Raw genomic sequence first — 19,698 nt, 5'->3', positions numbered from 1 at the left:
GGGGGGGTTAGGGACAGGGGTCATGAATTTCATGCCCACCCACCTTGGACTCAGGCCCACCCAAAATTGGCTGTCTGGCTACTCCCCTGGTCCAGACAATTCTTTTGAGACTTTTGTATTAAGATATAAGTTGGGAGGGGAAGAGGTGGCATCAATTTTGAAGAAAAATTGGGATATCATACAAACACATTAAATTTTCTCTACAAAATCTTTAAGAATTGCTTACTTCAGAGATTCCAATTTATGTTTCAACAATTTTTATTGATAATTCAACAGAATGAACAACCAGTACTCTCATGATACTAGAAATTATAAACAAACGTTCTGAATAAACATCATATAAGAGTCACATCGACCACTTGTTAACATTTTTATCCCACCCCTTCCCATCCATGTCCCAGCTCTCCTTCCACAGCTTTATTGTTCAAGAATTTAAATATCGAGGATACCCTCTCACTATTTATCAATACATGTCATTTATAGTCCCCTGACATGTCTCCATCGCTTAGCACTTTATGTATGTTATTAGAAATCTCTACATTTCATAACATTATACTGCCAAGCCTATTTCTCCCCATACCACCCCTATCCCCACCCTAGCCAACAGCATGTACCATATATCTAACCCTCTTTTAAAGCCTTAATCCATTTCCTTATTGAACCAGTTAACAGTTTAGAATACAAACCCACAATGCCTTACAATTCAAATTATATCTTATTCTACCATCCAATTAGAAGATCGTGTCAGTGGTTGTATGTCGTATACCTCCTACTTCTAATTACTACTACTTGACATTTCTAAAGCGCTACTAGGGTTACGCAGCGCTGTACAATTTAACATAGAAGGACAGTCCCTGCTCAAAGGAGCTTACAATCTAAAGGACAAATGTACAGTCAGTCAAATAGGGGCAGTCTAGATTTCCTGAAAGGTATAAAGGTTAGGTGCCGAAAGCAACATTGAAGAGGTGGGCTTTGAGCAAGGATTTGAAGATGGGTAGGGAGGGGGCTTGGCATAAGGGCTCAGGAAGTTTATTCCAAGCATAGGGTGAGGCGAGGCAGAATGAGCGGAGCCTGGAGTTGGCGGTGGTGGAGAAGGGTACTGAGAGGAGGGATTTGTACTGTGAGTGGAGGTTACGGGCGGGAACGTAAGGGGAAATGAGGGTAGAGAGGGTAATGAGGGGCTGCAGACTGAGTGCATTTGTAGGTAAGAAGGAGAAGTTTGAACTGTATGCGGTATCTGATTGGAAGCCAGTGAAGTGACCTGAGAAGAGGGGTGATATGAGTATATCGGTTCAGGTGGAATATAAGACGTGCAGCAGAGTTGTGAACAGATTGAAGGGGGGATAGATGGCTAAGTGGGAGGCCAGTAAGGAGTAGGTTGCAGTAGTCAAGGCGAGAGGTAATGAGAGCGTGGACGAGAGTACGGGTGGTGTGCTCAGAGAGGAAAGGGCGTATTTTGCTGATGTTAAAGAGAAAGAAGCGACAGGTCTTGGCTATCTGCTGGATAGGCGCAGAGGAGAGGGAGGAGTCGAAGATGACTCCGAGGTTGTGGGCAGATGAAACGGGGAGGATGAGGGTGCCATCAACTGAGATAGAGAGTGGAGGAAGAGGAGAAGTGGGTTTTGGTGGAAAGACGATAAGCTCGGTCTTGGACATGTTCAGTTTCAGGTGGCAGTTGGACATCCATGTAGCAATGTCGGATAAGCAGGCCGATGCCTTGGCCTGGGTCTCCGCGGTGATGTCTGGTGTGGAGAGATATAGCTGGGTGTCATCAGCATAAAGATGATACTGGAAACCATGAGATGAGATCAGTGAGCCCAGGGAAGAGGTGTAGATTGAAAAAAGAAGGGGTCCAAGGACAGATCCCTGGGGAACTCCAACAGAGAGCGGGATGGGGGTGGAGGAAGATCCATGAGAGTGTACTCTAAAGGTGCGGTGGGAGAGATAGGAGGAGAACCAGGAGAGGACAGAGCCCTGGAACCCAAATGAGGACAGTGTGGCAAGAAGTAAATCATGATTGACAGTATCAAAAGCGGCGGATAGATCAAGGAGGATGAGGATGGAGTAGTGGCCTCTGGATTTGGCAAGGAACAGGTCATTACAGACTTCAGAGAGTGCCGTTTCTGTCGAGTGTAGAGGGCGAAAACCGGATTAAAACTTTTATGGAGTTACCTTCCTAAAATTAGTATCCCCTACCCTCCTACTCCAGAAAGAAAGAAAAGAACAACCTTCCTCCCAAAAATCTTCTTCATACTCCCCCGCCCCCTTCATCCTTCCTCCCCTCCCCCGGGGTCCAAAAGCTGTCGATAATTGATACCTCACCATCCTGATATGAAAGGTGTTTCTCCTCAACTCAGCGCATACTATTAAGAATAAGACTGCACCCTTGGGAGCTTAAATTTTGTAAGTATGGATTCCAGATCGCTAAGTAAGATTTGCACCTCTTAGGCGACCCTCTAGCGTCCCTTGCTTCCCAAGCCGCCAAGATGTGTATCTGGTTTCTCCAATGCCAATAAGCTGGCAGCTCCTCCACCGTCCAATATTGCAAGATGACTTTTTTCCCCACTAATGTCAATTTGTGACATAATAACGCTGCAAATCTATTCCCAGTACAGAAAGCTCTAGGAACATCCAACAGCAGCTGTTCCACCGAGCCCCCTATGTCTTGGGCCAGCAGCCGACTCAAGAATCTTTTGATCTGGCCCCAAAAGAGCTGTACCTGTGGGCAGCTCCAAAAGGCATGCGCCAATGTATGAGTCGACAGCTTGCATTTAGAACAAACGTGTACCCCTCTTGCCCCCACATGTGCTAATTGTGCCCCTGTCATGTAAGCCCAAAGCACCACACGAAGCCCGCACTCCCGAAGTCTAGCATCATTGGTCAGCGCAGGAATGCCCCTAATAGTGGCAGCCACATCCCAGGTTCCCAAGGCAACACCAAGGTCTTCTGCCTATTTATTTTTTAAAGAAGATAAGACCCTCTCCTGTCCTCCTTGCAACAAGGCCTTACGTAGATTTGAGACTGAAAGTCCTACCTCAGAAATTCCCTTTAAAAATCTCGGACTTTACCTCCCAAGGGAGTCTGGAGGCCTGATTGATCTAAGACTGTTGTATAATGTCTCACTTGTGCATATGCAAATCAATTGCCCCACGCTTCCCCCACTTTTTCCTGAATTTGCATGAAATCCATCAGCTTTCCTTCTTTCATCAATAGATCCTCCAGCCGAGCAATGCCTCTCCATTCCCACACCTGGAATACAGGGTTATCACTACCCGGCTGGAAGGCTATGCTACCCCTCAAGGACAATTGATCCGATACTTCTGGCTGACCTCCCAATTTAGTCACCAATACCCTCCAGGCCTCTTGCATTGGGCGCAACAATATCCCATCTTTCAGCATCGTCGGTGTTCGTGCCTTCCCCAAATGCAGCAATGAATAGAAATCATGAGGTGCATAAAATGCACTTTCTAGTTCTGTTGGGGTATATATCTGCGTCTGCCCAAACCAATCACCCAAATGTCGCAATAAGCAAGTCCAGTTGTATTGTCTTAATTCTGGCAGCCCCCCCCCCCCCCCCGGCTCCAAGGACCACAAAGAGTAGCCATTCTAAGTTTCGGCTTTTACCCGCCCAGCAAAATTTACTAAATTATATAATTTTTTCAGATCCATCTGTAATAACCTCAGTGGCAGGCTCTGGAGTTTGTATAACCATTTGTATTAACCCCACTCTACCCAATAAGGACACTAGGAGATCCCTTCAACCTTCAAGCTGCCTTCTAGTGGCCTCCAGTAATGCTGTTATGTTTAATCTATATATTTTATTTATTTATTTTATTGCATTTGTATCCCACTTTGGGAACTAGAAAATGTTTTTGTTGTTCTTTTTGCACTATTGCTGTTGAATGTACAGAATTCAGGAACCCTAAGGATTGGAAAATTTACCAACTGCGATGAGCCACGACTTGTAATACTGATCACGTTGTATACACTTTATTATGTCCTTGTAACAAGGTATATATTGTAAAAACAACTCGTCGTCTCTCTTTAAGGCTAAGCGAACATAAATCCAGTATTACCCACAACAAAATTGGGGCACCTTTGGTATCATACTGCAGGCGCTATTGGTCATCAGTTTGATTCGTTGCGATGTTGGGGGTAACATAGTAGATGACGGCAGAAAAAGACCTGCACGGTCCATCCAGTCTGCCCAACAAGATAAACTCATATGTGTATACCTTACCTTGATTTGTACCTATCTTTTTCAGGGCACAGACCGTATAAGGCTGCCCAGAACTATTCCCCGCCTCCCAACCACCAGTCCCGCCTCCCATCACCCGCTCTGGCACAGACCTAGATGCACTAAAAAAAACGAGCCAGCAATGTGCTGGCAGGTGGAGCCCTGGAGCAAGGGACATGAAACATAGGAAGGGAGGGGGAGCGGGGATGAGAAAATGTGGAGATTTGTTTTTATTAAACCCGGCTGAAGCGGGGAACAGTGGTGATCTTGGGGGGGGGGGGGGGGGGGGCAAGGGAGCACCTTTGCCCCCTCCCGATCTATTTGAATTTTTTTTTTGTTTTGGTTAGTGCAGGGGGAAGTGGGGAACTACTGGTTTGTGTTTTATACAACTTTTTTTTTTTTTTTTTACTTGCCAGCTTGCATTTTTAAGGTGCAGGAGGGAGCGGGGAGATGACAGCTCAGGCCTGAGCGACAGGTCTGAGATCTCGCTAAATTTCTCACGTTAAATGATTCGTTAGAATCGTCGGTATGGTTAGTGCATTGCGAATTGTCCACATTTCAATGGTAGTTTCTGGTTTGCATTCCGTTTTCATTATCCGGGGTTACCATAGGGCTCCAGAAAAAGGAGGACGGATTGAGCCAGCCGGGTTTTACTTCCATTGCTTTCAATGGAAGTAATTGAGCCAGCCGGGTTTTACTTCCATTGCTTTCAATGGAAAGCAATGGAAGTAAAACCCGCCTGGCTCAATCCGTCCTCCTTTTTCTGGAGCCATATGGTAACCCGCCGCTGGCTGCACGAAAAGGCCTATAATGCATGCAACGCTGGCAAATTTTGTCGTTAAAGGGTCGTTAGAGTTTTGTGCATCAGACTAGGCCTAGGTGACAAACAGATTTTAATATTTAGGACAAGGTTGGTTTTTTTTTTAATTTTCGGCTAAGCTGCTCTGCATTCATGGGCAGGTTGTCCAACTCACTATTTTACAAGACGTCGCAGTTAAAAAAAAAAACAAAAAAAGTCCTGCTTTGAAATCTTTATCGGCCCATGACGTGGCAAACAAGGAAACGCCGCCATACTGTTCAAACTGCGCTTCTGTTTATATTTTTAGAAACCCTGCTGTCACCTGAGCACGAGAAAGAAGAGAGGCGGAGTTTAGCAGGCGCGGGCACGAGGAGGCTGACTACTACCTCCTTGCGCGGCCACGTCAACAACCATTGATTCTCCCCGTACCGGAAGTCGCTCGGGAGCCATGACGATCACCTGTCTATCACTGGTAGCATTTCCGGCAGCGGCTTTTCAGCGCCATCTTGCACAGACTGCTAGGGAGCAGCAGCCACTGAGAGGACGTAAAGGTTCCTGTCAGACCCACAGCGTGAGTAGTCTTTGCCACCCTTCCAGGGTTCCTTTCCTGCTGCTGCTACGGGTGTTTGGTGCTCGCGCGGGAAACAGCTGTTAACTAGAAGGAGCCCGCGTGAGTTTGTTGCTGCTGCGAAGAAGAAGAAGCGGTTGGAAATCAGGGGAGGTGGAAGGGGGCGCTAACCAGCTGGGCCTTCGCGGGTGCGGCCTGTTACCGAGGAGGACGCAGCGGGGTAGGCAGAGAGGGAGGGGGCTTGCGCTTTCTACTACCGTATTCCTTTGTGTGTGTGTGGGGGGGGGGGGGGGATTCGTGAACAGCGGTTGAGAAGAACGCGGCTTTTAGCGCCGCCCTTTTTTGCTGGTTGCGATGGACCCCGGCTCCTCAGGCCGCGCATGCGCCGCTGCGTTGTTGATGAGAGTGGCCGCAGGCTCTGATTGTTCTTACGGTGCGCGTGGAGTTGGCTAAGAAGAGAATGTTGATCACGGTGGCTGCATGCTTGTAGTTCCGGCCTTTTCCTGCACTTCGTGGACCGTTGCAAGGGTCGTCAGCCGTGTTCTAGCTATTTATTCCTTATAAACTACACACTGTTAAACGTTAGAGAGCCTTCATAATTTAGATTTGGGGTATCTTAATAAAATAGTTCTTTTTCTAGTTTTGTGGCAATGGAGAAAATGCTTAGTATACATAGGGTTACCATTTTGTGTCCTCTGAAAAAGAGGACACATGTCACGCCCCCGCCCCCGCCACGCCTCATGCCACGCCCCTACCACGCCCCCTTCAGGTCCGGGTTCCGCCCCTATTTTCCCCCCCCCTCGTCACATAGTCCCCTCCCCCCCATCACATACCCCCCCCCCCCCCTCACTTACTGTCTAGCCCTGGTGGTCTAGTAGCGTCTTCTCTTCGGGGCAGGAAAGAGCCCCCTCTTTCCTGCCCGGAGCGCTGCCTGCCACATCCTCCTCGGTATGGCTGGGGATTCAAAATGGCCACCGAGAGTTGAAGCGGCCTCGCGAGAGTTCAACTCTCGGCGGCCATTTTGAATCCCCAGCCAGACCGAGAAGGATGATAGACAGGGGAGGCAGCGCTCCGGGCAGGAAAGAGGGGGCTCTTTCCTGCCCCGAAGACGTCACTAGACCACCAGGGAACATGGTAAGGAAGGGGAGGGGACGGGAGACCAGGTCACCAGACCCACGGCGCCGATCGCCCGCCCACCGCACGCACGCGCCTGCCCGCACCCGCGCCCACGTTTGTCCAGAAATCCGGACAAACGTGGGCGGGGGCAAAATCCGCCGGACGCCCCCGGACATGCCCTCAAAAAGAGGACATGTCCGGGGAAATCCGGACGTATGGTAACCCTAAGTATACAAACCCTCATCTCCCCATACGTTCCTACCCGTAACCTCCGCTCTCAAGACAAATCACTCCTTTCAGTACCCTTTACCACCGCCAACTCCAGGCTCTGCCCTTTCTGCCTCGCTTGGAATAAACTCCCTGAGCCTATTCGCCAGGCCCCCTCCCTGCCCATCTTCAAATCCTTGCTCAAAGCCCACCTCTTCAATGTCGCCTTCGGCACCTAACCACTACACCTCTATTCAGGAAATCTAGATTACCCCAACTTGACATTTCGTCCTTTAGATTGTAAGCTCCTTTGAGCAGGGACTGGCCTTCTTTGTTAAACTGTACAGCGCTGCGTAACCCTAGTAGCGCTCTAGAAATGTTAAGTAGTAGTAGTTAATCCGAGCCGCAGTTTTTCTGCATTGGGCTTTTTTAAAAGCGTGACTACACATTGCCCTTGCTTGATGCACATGGTTTAAGCATTTCACTAAATATTGCCCAGATAACTGCATTAGACACTTAGCCATCGAGCTCCACATCCGGTGATCCAATACATGCGTGAAATAATCTGGCATCCATACATTTATTAGTTTTTCATGAAAGAAAAGTTAATTATCCATTGTCCCTTTTGTAACCATCACAGTTGTCATGTTCGTTTCTGTTCTGGGTTAATTCTTGAATAATATCTCATGCAGAGTCTTTGTGGCATAGAGATTTAAGTGGGATGTGATAAGTGAGTTGACAACTTAATTTCAGTACAATAAGAATAGTATATATTAACAAGGAAAAAAAATAGGGTGCTTGGCCTTTCAAGAGAAGACCCTTTCAAAGAGTTGTTAGCTGTTTAGTTTGATGACATTTAACATGCTTCATATACATTTAGAAGAATAAGTCAGTACTTATTGTCTATGAAATTGCATAGTGAAGTGTGATAGCTTCAGCTTCAGTATACCTCATTAGTGATGCCTTGTCACATTGTGACATCAGGGTTGACCTTTAATAACTTGAGTTTCAATTGGCATGGTCATTTTAATGAATCTCAGTCTGCTAAGGGGTAGAATATTTGGAGAATCCAAGGAGGAGAATGTTTGGAGGGTAGTAAATTGAGAAGAAAAGATTTACAAAGGAAAGTACTAGATTAAGCACAGATATCTAGATTAGCCTGACCTGTAATCTGCTGGACTCAGGAAGGTAACTTTTTATTATGACTGCATAGTTATTTTTCATCTTATATAACATTCAGCTTCATTTACTAGTGAAAATGAGGCAGTCACGAGAGTACCATGTACAAGTTGGTAGAAGGGAGGAGACTTTGGGGCTATATAGACTTGTAGACAAGGCAAGGAGAAATAGCTGTTAACGTGATCACACATACTGATAGTCCAAGTATTAAAATGCTAGATCTGCAAGCCCTGATAGCAGGGGTTACATCTAGATATTATGATCATAATGATCATTTCCTATGTTTCTGGTTTCATTTATGAATGGAATACTTTCATAATAAGGCTTTAATCTACTCAGGCAGGAAAAGTGACATAAGCATGAGGAATGGAGAAGGCACTGTGGATTACCTTGGAAAGGAGATGGCACTTTCCAGTGACAAATAGGTTTGAATTGGGCATACAAGTAGGTGATGTCATTATAAGTTGCTGGGATGGAACAGCTATCTCAGAATTTAGTGTAAAGTTCTGAGCATGTGTGGCCCTTCCCGCATGCAGCAATTTCCTCAGTGTAGGGAAATTTCCATATTCCTCCAGGTAAATAAAGATCCATGACACTTAAACCACATTGGCAAGAAAGTGTTTCGGACTACAGACTTGTTTGCTTAGCCTCACATTACAGGCTGAGACTCGGCTAGCTTCAATGTGAGCAGAAGTGGATGAGTGTGTGGCGTTAGTTTTATATAGATAAATGTATGATATCTTCAAAACTTCATCTAGAATTTCTGCTTGTGCTATTGCTTACCAGGTGCCTAGCTTGGTTGCATGCATTGGGACTACATGATGATGGGCCAGTCAGAATTAGCAGACACTTTTTGTATAGGGGATTCCTTATTTGGAGATAAAGTAAAAGAGACAGTAGGCAATATAAGTGATCGCTGCTCCTCTCCAGCATATTTCTGCCATCCTGCCCTCATCTGAGTCGTTCTCAAGGTGTTTCACCTTAAACATCAGAACCCTAAAGATTTTCATTACTTTAGTACATAAGTATTGCCATACTGGGACAGACCAAAGGTCCATCAAGCCCAGCATCCTATTTCCAACAGTGGCCAATCCAGGTCACAAATACCTGGCAAGATCCTAAAAAAGTACAAAACATTTTATAGTGCTGATCCCAGAAATAGTGGATTTTCCTCAAGTCCAATTTAATAATGGGCTATGGACTTTTCTTTTAGGAAGCCGTCCAAACCTTTTTTTAAACCCCGTTAAGCTAACTGCCTTTACCACATTCTCTGGCAACAAATTCCAGAGTTTAATAACAAGTTGAGTGAAGAAAAAGTTTCTTTTATTTTTTATCAAATTTTCAATATAATCAAGCATATAACTTGTACAGAAAAGTATAGTCTAGCTCGACATTAATTTAAAGAGGAAAAAAAAAAGGAAGAAAGGTACAATTAAATTTCTTAACCAGACGTTCCTCAAGTCCAAAAGAAAATTGATCCAAGTTGTTACACAATGGAAATTCAATTTATACATTACAGGAATTTGCTTCTTATGACAGACCTAAAGGTACCGAATAATTAAATAAGAGAGCTAAACATTGAGACCTCCCAATACTTTTTTGGCTGTTAAATAAGCTGTAAGTTGGGATGGTTCAAAAAACACATATTTAATTGACTGGTATTTAATTACACATTTACAGGGTTATCTAAAAAAAAAAAGTAGCTCCCAACTGAAGAACCCCTGGCTTCAACAGTAAAAACTGTCGACTTATCTTCCGAGTTTCCTTAGAGAGATCAGGAAAAATTTGGATCTTGAGGCCCATAAAAGTCTTGTCTCTGTTCTTAAAGAACAGCTTCATTAGCCAATTCTTATTTGGATTCAAGGCAACTGTGGCAATTAATGTTGATGCCACAACCAAATCAGTGTCAGAGGATTCTAAAAATGCTGAAACATCTATTTATTGGTTGCCTTGATCTTGTTGACTCCCTGTTGATTTAGTAGGTAAATAATAAATTTGGGAAAATGGTGGAATTCTTTCTTCAACCACTCCTAAAATTTCTCTGATATATTTTCTTAACATATCTCATGGGGAAAACTGTAGGTTGCTTAGGAAAAGTAAGGAATCGGAGATTATTACTCCTTGAAAAATTCTCAAAGGATTCAGTTTTCCTCCTTAGGTATGTTAAATCCTTTATAATATTGTCTTGACAAAGTTTTATTTGTTGAATGTCACTTTCAAACGTTTTATTTTGTTGGGTCAAAGTTTCCACTTTCAAAAAAATTTCTTTAGTTTTTCCTTCCAAGACAGATAGTTCTTGTGCCATTTTTTGTGTTTGTGGAATTAATGTCCACAGACTGTCCAAGGTTACTTCTTCGGGTTTAGTTAATGATATAGGAAATTTAGTAATCATTACCTCCGAGTCACCAGCAGATACTGTCGGATCCAATCCTACAGCTTTAGGTTCCGTCCTCGAGCCAGGTGCAGTTGATGTCATTCCCTCCACCGAGGTCTCAGACTCTCCGTCGTCCCGAATTACTTCGGCTGATTGAAACACCTCCCATTCCTCATCTCCCACACCACTTCCTGGGACTGGGGTTGAGGACGCTAACAATGGTGAACGGTCGCTGCCTGGCTGTGGGGGAGGAGCTCTCATGTCGGGGCTGAGCGACAGCTCTAGTCCAGGGAGTGCTCCGGGGTTTCCATCCTCCTCTGAGTGGGCCAGCGGACTACCATCAGACGACGTTGGGACCCCCCTCTCTCCGAAAGTATGCCTGAACAGGTCCAGGTTGTGGAGAAGACATTAGCCGCTGGGAGGCTATGGAGGTTAGGCGGCCTCTCCTCTTCGGCATTCTAACGCGGATCAAACGGAGAGCTGAACGTTGAGTCAAACAGTTGCAGTGGCCATCTTGGATCTAGAAAAAGTTTCTCTTATTCGTTTTAAATTTAGTACTTTGTAGCTTCATCGCATGCCCCCTAGTCCTAGTATTTTTGGAAAGCGTGAACAGATGCTTCACATCTACCTGTTCAACTCCACTCATTATTTTATAGACTTCTATCATATCTCCCCTCAGCCGCCTGTTCTCCAAGCTGAAGAGCCCTAGCCGCTTTAGCCTTTCCTCATAGGGAAGTCATCCCATCCCCTTTATCATTTTCGTCGCCCTTCTCTGCACCTTTTCTAATTCTACTATATCTTTTTTTTAAATGTGGCGACCAGAATTGAACACAATATTCAAGGTGAGGTCACGCCACGGAACGATAAAAAGACATTATAATGTCCTCATTTTTGTTTTCCATTCCTTTCCTAATAATACCTAACATTCTATTTACTTTCTTAGCCGCAGCAGCACACTGAGCAGAAGGTTTCAACGTATCATCAAGGGTGATTTGTTTTTGGTAAGGTTTTCTCAAACCTCAGTCTGAGAGGGCTCATCCAAAGTAAGCTACAGTTGCTCAGTCAAAGAAGCAGCCTTTTACTATGATGATCTCACTACCAAGATCCTTGCAAAATATACAAATCACTAAAGGTTTGTGGCTTATGAGCACTGTCAAGATGAGTTATAGACCTTGCCCCCAGATTGGCCATTACCCTGGAATCACTTTCCCTACTCTTGTGCCAACCTTGTGGAAAACGTTTCCCTTCTCTTTCGGTTCAGTTCCATAGAGCTAGTTCTGCCACAGGAAATAAATTGAGGGTTTCTATTCCAGATATTTTTTCATCCCAAAGAAGATGGAGGCTTACGCACTAAGGATTTCAAAGACTTGAATTGGTTTCTTCATGGGGAAAAATTCTAAATGAGTGTTCTTAAGGGTTTAGCTGTGTATCCTGTATTTCAAGGATTCATGTACACGCATGCTAATCATCCTTACTGCAGAAAGTGTCTGAGAGTCATCTTTCAGACAGACCATCTTTCTATTTAGCCTATTGTTGACTCTTAGTGTTCACAAAATGTCATGTAGTGGTAGCTTTCCCTCTCTACAAGCAAGGTCATCTAACCTTCATATACCTTCATGATAACTTCTATGGAACTTTGGAAGGCTAAGTGCTTTGAAAATATGCCTAAATGTATCTCTTTCAGAGTCTGGGCTTCATTATCAGTTTTCAGAACTACTTTGAATCATAAGAACTCCATCCTCATCATTCTTGCCACACTAGTATGAACAAGTAAGTTGTTTCCCCCTTCCTGCCAGCAGATAGAGGTAGATAACTGAATTTTCCAGTGATATCACCAGTGCATACACTGTGCCCTTTTGTTTTTTCTCTGCCTTCAGCAGCTGGTGAGGATGTTCAGGCTGGTGCAGCAGGCCCCAGTCCTAGCTTCCTTGGTGTGGAGGTTAAAGCCTGCATTCTGTGGTTGTGTTGAAAGGCCTCACTCCTGGGACTCAGTCTAAGGACACTGTTGCAGCAGAGCACAGAGTTTTTGACTTTTTAGCCCCAAGCCAGCTTGTTGACGCATCAGGCTAGTTTCTGTGGGGCCCTTACCTGTGGGGGCTGGGAGTTCCCATCCTTTCTCCAGTCTTCCCCTTCTCAGCCCCAATGGGCTTCCCTGGGGCTGCCTGCAGTGCTGGGAGGCATAGAAAATACACACACAGTCTGTCTAGCAGAGTTTTATTCCCCTGTCTATCATGGAAACAAAGCTCCTTCACTAGGAACAGTCCACGCCTGGAGGAGCCAGGGTTGCAACTGTTCCTCCCTGTCCTTCCATCTCTGCCTTGTGGGATTTGAACCTTTTGCTAAATGTTCTTGCTGGGGTCACCTTTTGAGGCATTGAGTGCAGCCTTCCTGAAAACCTGACAGTGAAGTCGATGTTTCTGGTTGCCATCCCATCAGTTTGTGGAGTCTGAGTTGCAGCTCTGTCTTGTCAGGACCCATACTTTCTGCTGATGGTGATTTCGCCGTTCCATGTTAATTAGGAGGTTGCTGTTATACTGTTTGAGGAACAGGGCTATGGACGCTCAGTCCAGAATGTTTCACAGGCTGGATGTGTGGAGGGTATTAATCTTCTATTTGCAGGAAACTAATGAGGTAGCTTCTCCGACCACTTGTTTGTACTGTTCCATGGGTCGCGCAAGAGTCTAGCAGCCTCTAAAGAGGCTATTATAGCATGCTAGATCAAAGTAGCTATTGAGGTAGTGTACATTTTTCAGAACAAATCAGTCCAGTTCTGAAGGGCCTTGAGATGCATTTTACTTGAGCGCAGATGGTCTCATGGACAAAACCATGCACAGTGTCTTCTGAAGATATTCGCAAGTAGTGACTTTGGCCATCTCTTCACTCTTTTGTGAAGCACTACGGACTCAATGGCTGCTAGGCCTTTGGCAGGACAGTGAGCAGGAGGGTCTTGTGTTGCCCCTTACAGTGAGATTCTGCTTAGGTACATCCCACTTGTCCAAACTAGTGTGGCTGGGATGCTAAGGAAGGTGAAATTGTCATACCTGTTAATTTCCTTTGTTTTAGTCAACTACACCATTTTGAGACCTTCCCTAGAAGATTGCAGCCTGGGGGCTCCCTGGGCTCTCTGCTCTGCTTTCACTGTTTATATAATTTAGTTATAAGTTAATTATTTATTTTGATTATGCTTCAGTGGCAGATGGGGCTTTGGGGTGGCTCACAGCACCTTATGCTGCTTTGGCAGTGGCATACAGGAAGTTCCATCAGAGCACCAACCTACATTCCAGTGATGTCACTGGAAGCTTCAACTGTTTACCTCCATCTGCTGGTAGGAAAGGGAACACAACCCACTTGTTCAGAATGATGTGGCTAGACTAAAGGAAAGAAAATTAATGGGTGTGATTATATTTTACCTTATGCTAAGTACATCCAGATGGTCTGAATGCCTTACTTGAATGGCATTAGTTTTTGTGAAAACATTATCACTGATGAATACTGAATCTGGATTGGTGAAATTATTCATGTGATTGGATGTGCATTTCTTTAAATAGCAGAGACATCTTTTTTTAATTTAGAGTTCTAAGTAATGTCAAAGAAATAAAGCAGAATGTGTGGCCTTTTGATTTGTTTTCAGTCCAGTGCCATATTCAAGAAGTGATATTAATTGCAAGTTTCCTATTTTTATTCTTTCCAATCCAGAGGAACTTAAAATTATACAAAAGGGGTAAGAAATGTTTGGGGGCAAACTAACTGAAAAAGTAATATAATGGATTGAAGCTTGTGTAAGGGAGAAACCTGTAAAAAAACACAATGAGGTTGAAAGTGAGCCAAATTAGGTTAGTGGTTCCAGAACAATAAGCACCCAACCCCCCCCCCCCCCCCAAACAAACAAAAAATGGCCCAGTGCATTCCCTTTTTTTTTTTAGTTTATAAATAAACAAGTGCTTCCAAATAAAATGTTCCAGTCTATATCATTGGACAAGGAGAGAGAGAGAGAAGAAATCAATTATAAAAGTCAGAACTAAGTAATCTCCACCTACAGTACGAATAAACTATTACTAAATTTACCACCCAGAATGACTCTGTTTAACTTCCCTATCTAATATCAATCTTTCCAACTGTTCCTGCGCAAAAAACCCCCACATATTTAAAATCCGATACAGTAATTAGAAGGAAATTTCAGAAAAAAGTACCACTAAGTGCTAATACCCTTCGCTTGAACTGAAGAAATTTTCTGCCTCACCTACCTGAGTGATGCTAGAAACATCAGGAAAAGCCGGCATCCCCCCCCACCCCCCCCCCCCAAAAAAAAACAAAAAACCCAACAACAAAAAACAGGAAATCTTTTTTTTCTAAAGTAATTTTTCAAAACAGTAACTTTGTGTAGCTCTGAAGAAAAAGAAGCCAGGAGAGCGAACCTAGTTACGTCACCATTAGAAGACTCCATTGGGAAAAAGAGTTTTAACTTCTGTAGCACATAGAAATTGAAAGTGAAATGTAGCAGTTAGAGAACCAGGCAAGACAGTTTAAAAGGTAGAATTCCCTACTCTTCTAAAACCCCAAACCCCCAGCTGCCTTACTACCCACAAATTGCCCTATACCCAAAAGCTACCCTTCTGCCTTGCAAACGGAGGTCCCCAAAATCTGCTCCCTGCAAACTACTCATTCCTTATCAGCAACAGCAGATGAATCCAGGAACTGATAGATTGTATCAGCCTACCAGCAGGTGGAGATAGAGAACACTGAAAGAAGACAGTGACCCTGGATGTCCAGCCCCTTCCATCTTCAGTATATCTCTATCTCCAGCAGGTGGTGGGCTGATTCCTTCCAGCTCCTGGATTTCTGTCTTTAGGAGACTCCTGCGCTTTGGCCAGTTGAGCAGGGGGTGTGAAGCTAGTGGTGCCCACTTTGAGGGCATACTTGCTTTCCAGGTTCCTGCCTTACTCCATTTCTCCCATCCTCCCAGCTTCTGGTCTGTTTGCTGCCTGCCTCCAACTTTCCTTACAGTTTGAACCCCCCCCCCCCCCCCAAAAAAAAAAAAAAGCAAAGCAGCTTTTCTGAGGCTCTCTTCCTGTCTGGTGAGACGCTGCAGCCTGACCCGAGCTCCTTCTGGGTGTTTGTGTGGAGCGTGGTGCTCGGCTCCTCCTGGGAGGGGTTCCCGCAGTCAGTGCTTCCGAGCGGGGTAAGGATTTTTTTTTTTGGTGCGTCGCCACCATTTTGTTTTTGCTAGTAGGGCGATGGCGGCTGAAGCAGTAAAACGCTGCTCCTGCTACGGCAAACGCAGGACCGTGGCGGGACTACGCAGCGTGAATTGCCTTGATGCTTCGTGTCCAGGTAATGTGGCGGTCGGGTCTGGCAGAGACTCTTCCTGCCCTGCTGATTTCGGCGCGGGCGCCGTCTTGGAATCGCCTGGTGGCTCGCACCTTACTGTGGCAGATGATGGTGAGTGCAGGGGGGGCGCCTGGGGTGACTCCCAATATTCCAAGGGACGCTCATGCCTTTGTTTCCTTGGGTGCAGGGGCAGATGGTCAGGGTGAGTTTTTCTCCTCTGATTTGTTTTATTATTTCATCGGGCTTTTCTTTTCAAGAGAGCTCTGCCTGAGCCCTCTGACACATCTTTGCAGGCTGGGGATCCTTCAGATTCTTAGGCCCCAGCTTCTGCTGGCTACTTGCTGTCTTTTCCCCCCGCGCTCACTATTGATGCTAAGCGCAGGTGGGTTTCTTACCTGTCTGATGTAGCCTCCCTGCTGCCTCATTCTCCTCCCCATTCTGTTTTTGGGGAGTCTGAGGTGGTCTGGTAGGCCCTCGCGGATTGAAGATCTGGAGTAAGGTAGTATTTTGCCACAAGAATTAGATGACCCTAAGGCGGTCCGTATTTTCCACCGCGACAAGCTCCCGTCTCATTTCTGATGTGTTGCAAGCTCTCAGTATTGAAGATCCTGAGGTGGCTACGGCTTCTTCCTTTAATCCTAAGATGGCCAGTACTAGAAAGCCGTCTTGGGCTTTCCCGGTGCATGACTCCATCCAAAAGCTTATTTTGGCTCAGTGTGGTCTGAGCCGGATGGCGCTTTGAAAGTAGCTAGAGCAATGTCTCACCTTTACCCAGTTGGAGAGTCTCATTTGTCTCTTTTTGGGCTGCCTAATGGTGGACTCGCTGGTGACTGCGGTTACTAAGAAGACTACTCTCCCTGTGGCGGGAGGGGTCACCTTGAAAGATATGCAGGACCGGTGTTTGTGATCAGTAATCCCACTGTCACTTCTTGTGGCCTTGTGCAAGCCACTTAACCTTCCATTTCCTCAAGTACAAACAGATTGTAAGTTCTTCGGGGGACAGGAAATACCTGCTGTATCTTAATATAACTCACCTTGAACTACCACTGGAAAGGCATGAGCTAAACAAATAAATGGACAAAATCCCCTCCCCAAAATGCCTCAATATGGGAGCAGTAGTTCCAGCAGCCACAGTATACGTTCACTGTAATAGTGATCAACGTATTGTATCCTTCAAACTGCCCTCCCCTCCTCTCTCTGCACCTCTCCTGATCATACATACATACATGCAAGCATGCACATATCAACACACATTACAAATTAGAGCTGTACCGAATAGCATATTTTACTATTCAGCCAAATATGAATAATGAAATATATAATTTGGCCAAAAACAAATACTGGACATTGAGCGTTAACATAAAATAATAAAAGAAGCAATGTGAAATCAGAGAGTGTTTATTTCATTGGATTTAGCACAGTAGAACCCCGGATTATTTGTATTTGAATTTAAATCACTATTCGGCCGAACATGAATAATGTATTTGGGGCCGAATCAAATTGAATAAGAATATTTGTTGCAGCCGCATTTACATCCAGAGGGGTTAAAGTGAGAGCCATGCATAGCATGGCTTATGAAATTCTTGTAGAAATGTCATAAAACATCCCGGGGGGGGGGGGGGGGGGGAGGCAAATCTATTGGTATAGTTGGCCTTTTTTGGTCAATCATCATATTCAAGAAGTGCTGTTAATTGCTGGTTTCTTATTCTTTCCAACCCAATGGAAGTTGGATAGAATTATGCAAAATAACTCTGAAAATTTAATGGAACAGGTTGAAACTTGGGATCCCTGAAAGATGTTTTTCAACTTTGTGTGTGATTCTTGGAACCTAAGTGAGGTTTGCTTACTTGAAAACATTTTATTAATGACCTGAACATGAAACAATAAACGGTTCAATACATTACTGGTTGTCGTTTTCATTTAGTTCTTAGCTAACAATCAAAAACAACCCCCCACCCATTCAGCCCCTCTTCCATCACAACTCTTTGTACCCAAATGAAACAGCAATGTTGACCATGAGAGACCTCGATTCTTATGACCCCCCCCCCCCCCCCCCCACCATCCATTACATTAATATCTTTGTTGTAAGACCAAACATACAGTTCCAACAAATTAGTCACATTTGCAACATACTGTGTATATAAAATAATACATCAACAACCCTAGATGACTTCAGATTATACTCCAGCACCACAGTCCAATTGATGTAAAAGCAGCTAGAAGGATATATACGTATGCTTCAGGTCCCGGTTTACCTCCCCCAATTCATTCAAAATCTGGCTCTATGCCCTAGAGGACAGGGTCAGTATATAATCTTCCCAGATGTCCAGAAACCTTTCTTTTGCCTTACAGTGGAATTTGGCTTCCTGCAGCTCCATCGTTAATGAATCATTAAATTGTGTTTAATGAATTTTGCTTAATATTTTCAAAGTAATGCATTTTAAATACTATACATTTTTTTTTCCTGACCTTTGGTTAAAATGATGCCGCTTAAATTTTATTGAACTGCATTTGCAGTCATAGTACTGCGGTGCTAGAGGTCTTTTTCCCTCCATTGAAGATTTTCTTATATGGAAACCAATGTGGAAGTCTGATATACAGTGTGGTTTGTTTTATGGGAAAAGATACACCTTTGGCAGGGTGAGAGAGATGAATGATAACATGAAACCCAAAACAAATTGGTAATAAAATAGAACAAACATCCATACACTTAAAATAAAGGTTGGGGGGGGGGGGGGGGATGCATTATTGAAAGAAGAATGCTTAGAAAAATAAAATGCTTTTCTCTAAAAATTGGCATGTTTGTGTTTGTTGAGAATTGTTAGATTACATGTTAAAACATTTTCTGTTCCTATAGAAGAGCTAGCATGATAAACCAGCACTTTGGTTATAACTTTCCTTACTGCTGTTGTATTAGTTTGAAACCTGTGCCATGCAGAGTGGCAGACTAGTGAAGAATCAACAGCCACCTTATTGGTGGAATTGTTGTTAACTTTTGTATAAACACCTAGTTGCAAACTGCTTCATGTTTTCTGTTTCTTGTTTCCTAGCTGATTGACAATTATGTTCAGCTATGTCTCTTCCTTATGTAATTTAACTTTACTGATGTGACCTGTATCAGGCATACTGCTAGATATGTCTTCTGTGTGAAAGTGTGTGTGTGTGTGTATATATATATATATATATATACAGTGGGGGAAATAAGTATTTGATCCCTTGCTGATTTTGTAAGTTTGCCCACTGACAGACATGAGCAGCCCATAATTGAAGGGTAGGTTATTGGTAACAGTGAGAGATAGCACATCACAAATTAAATCCGGAAAATCACATTGTGGAAAGTATATGAATTTATTTGCATTCTGCAGAGGGAAATAAGTATTTAATCCCTCTGGCAAACAAGACCTAATACTTGGTGGCAAAACCCTTGTTGGCAAGCACAGCGGTCAGACGTCTTCTGTAGTTGATGATGAGGTTTGCACACATGTCAGGAGGAATTTTGGTCCACTCCTCTTTGCAGATCATCTCTAAATCATTAAGAGTTCTGGGCTGTCGCTTGGCAACTCGCAGCTTCAGCTCCCTCCATAAGTTTTCAATGGGATTAAGGTCTGGTGACTGGCTAGGCCACTCCATGACCCTAATGTGCTTCTTCCTGAGCCACTCCTTTGTTGCCTTGGCTGTATGTTTTGGGTCATTGTCGTGCTGGAAGACCCAGCCAAGACCCATTTTTAAGGCCCTGGCGGAGGGAAGGAGGTTGTCACTCAGAATTGTACGGTACATGGCCCCATCCATTCTCCCATTGATGCGGTGAAGTAGTCCTGTGCCCTTAGCAGAGAAACACCCCCAAAACATAACATTTCCACCTCCATGCTTGACAGTGGGGACGGTGTTCT

At 44.4% G+C, this 19,698-nt stretch overlaps 1 protein-coding gene across 3 annotated transcripts in view; it reads left to right on the top strand.

Moving 5' to 3' along the window:
- Window positions 1-5,520: 5,520 nt before the first annotated feature.
- The window catches only part of PNISR (PNN interacting serine and arginine rich protein), a 113,311-nt gene continuing 99,133 nt past the window's right edge, over window positions 5,521-19,698 (top strand). For all 3 annotated transcript variants that reach the window (XM_030199149.1, XM_030199150.1, XM_030199148.1), the window contains exon 1: window positions 5,521-5,607. The gene's annotated coding sequence lies outside the window, so the exon portion shown is untranslated. The remainder of the gene's footprint in view (window positions 5,608-19,698) is intronic.

Source organism: Microcaecilia unicolor, chromosome 3 (assembly GCF_901765095.1).
Source record: "Microcaecilia unicolor chromosome 3, aMicUni1.1, whole genome shotgun sequence".
NCBI classification, from domain to species: Eukaryota; Metazoa; Chordata; class Amphibia; order Gymnophiona; family Siphonopidae; genus Microcaecilia; species Microcaecilia unicolor.
The sequence above is the reverse complement of the archived record's forward strand: the minus strand, read 5'-3'. Positions and strand labels throughout refer to the sequence as shown.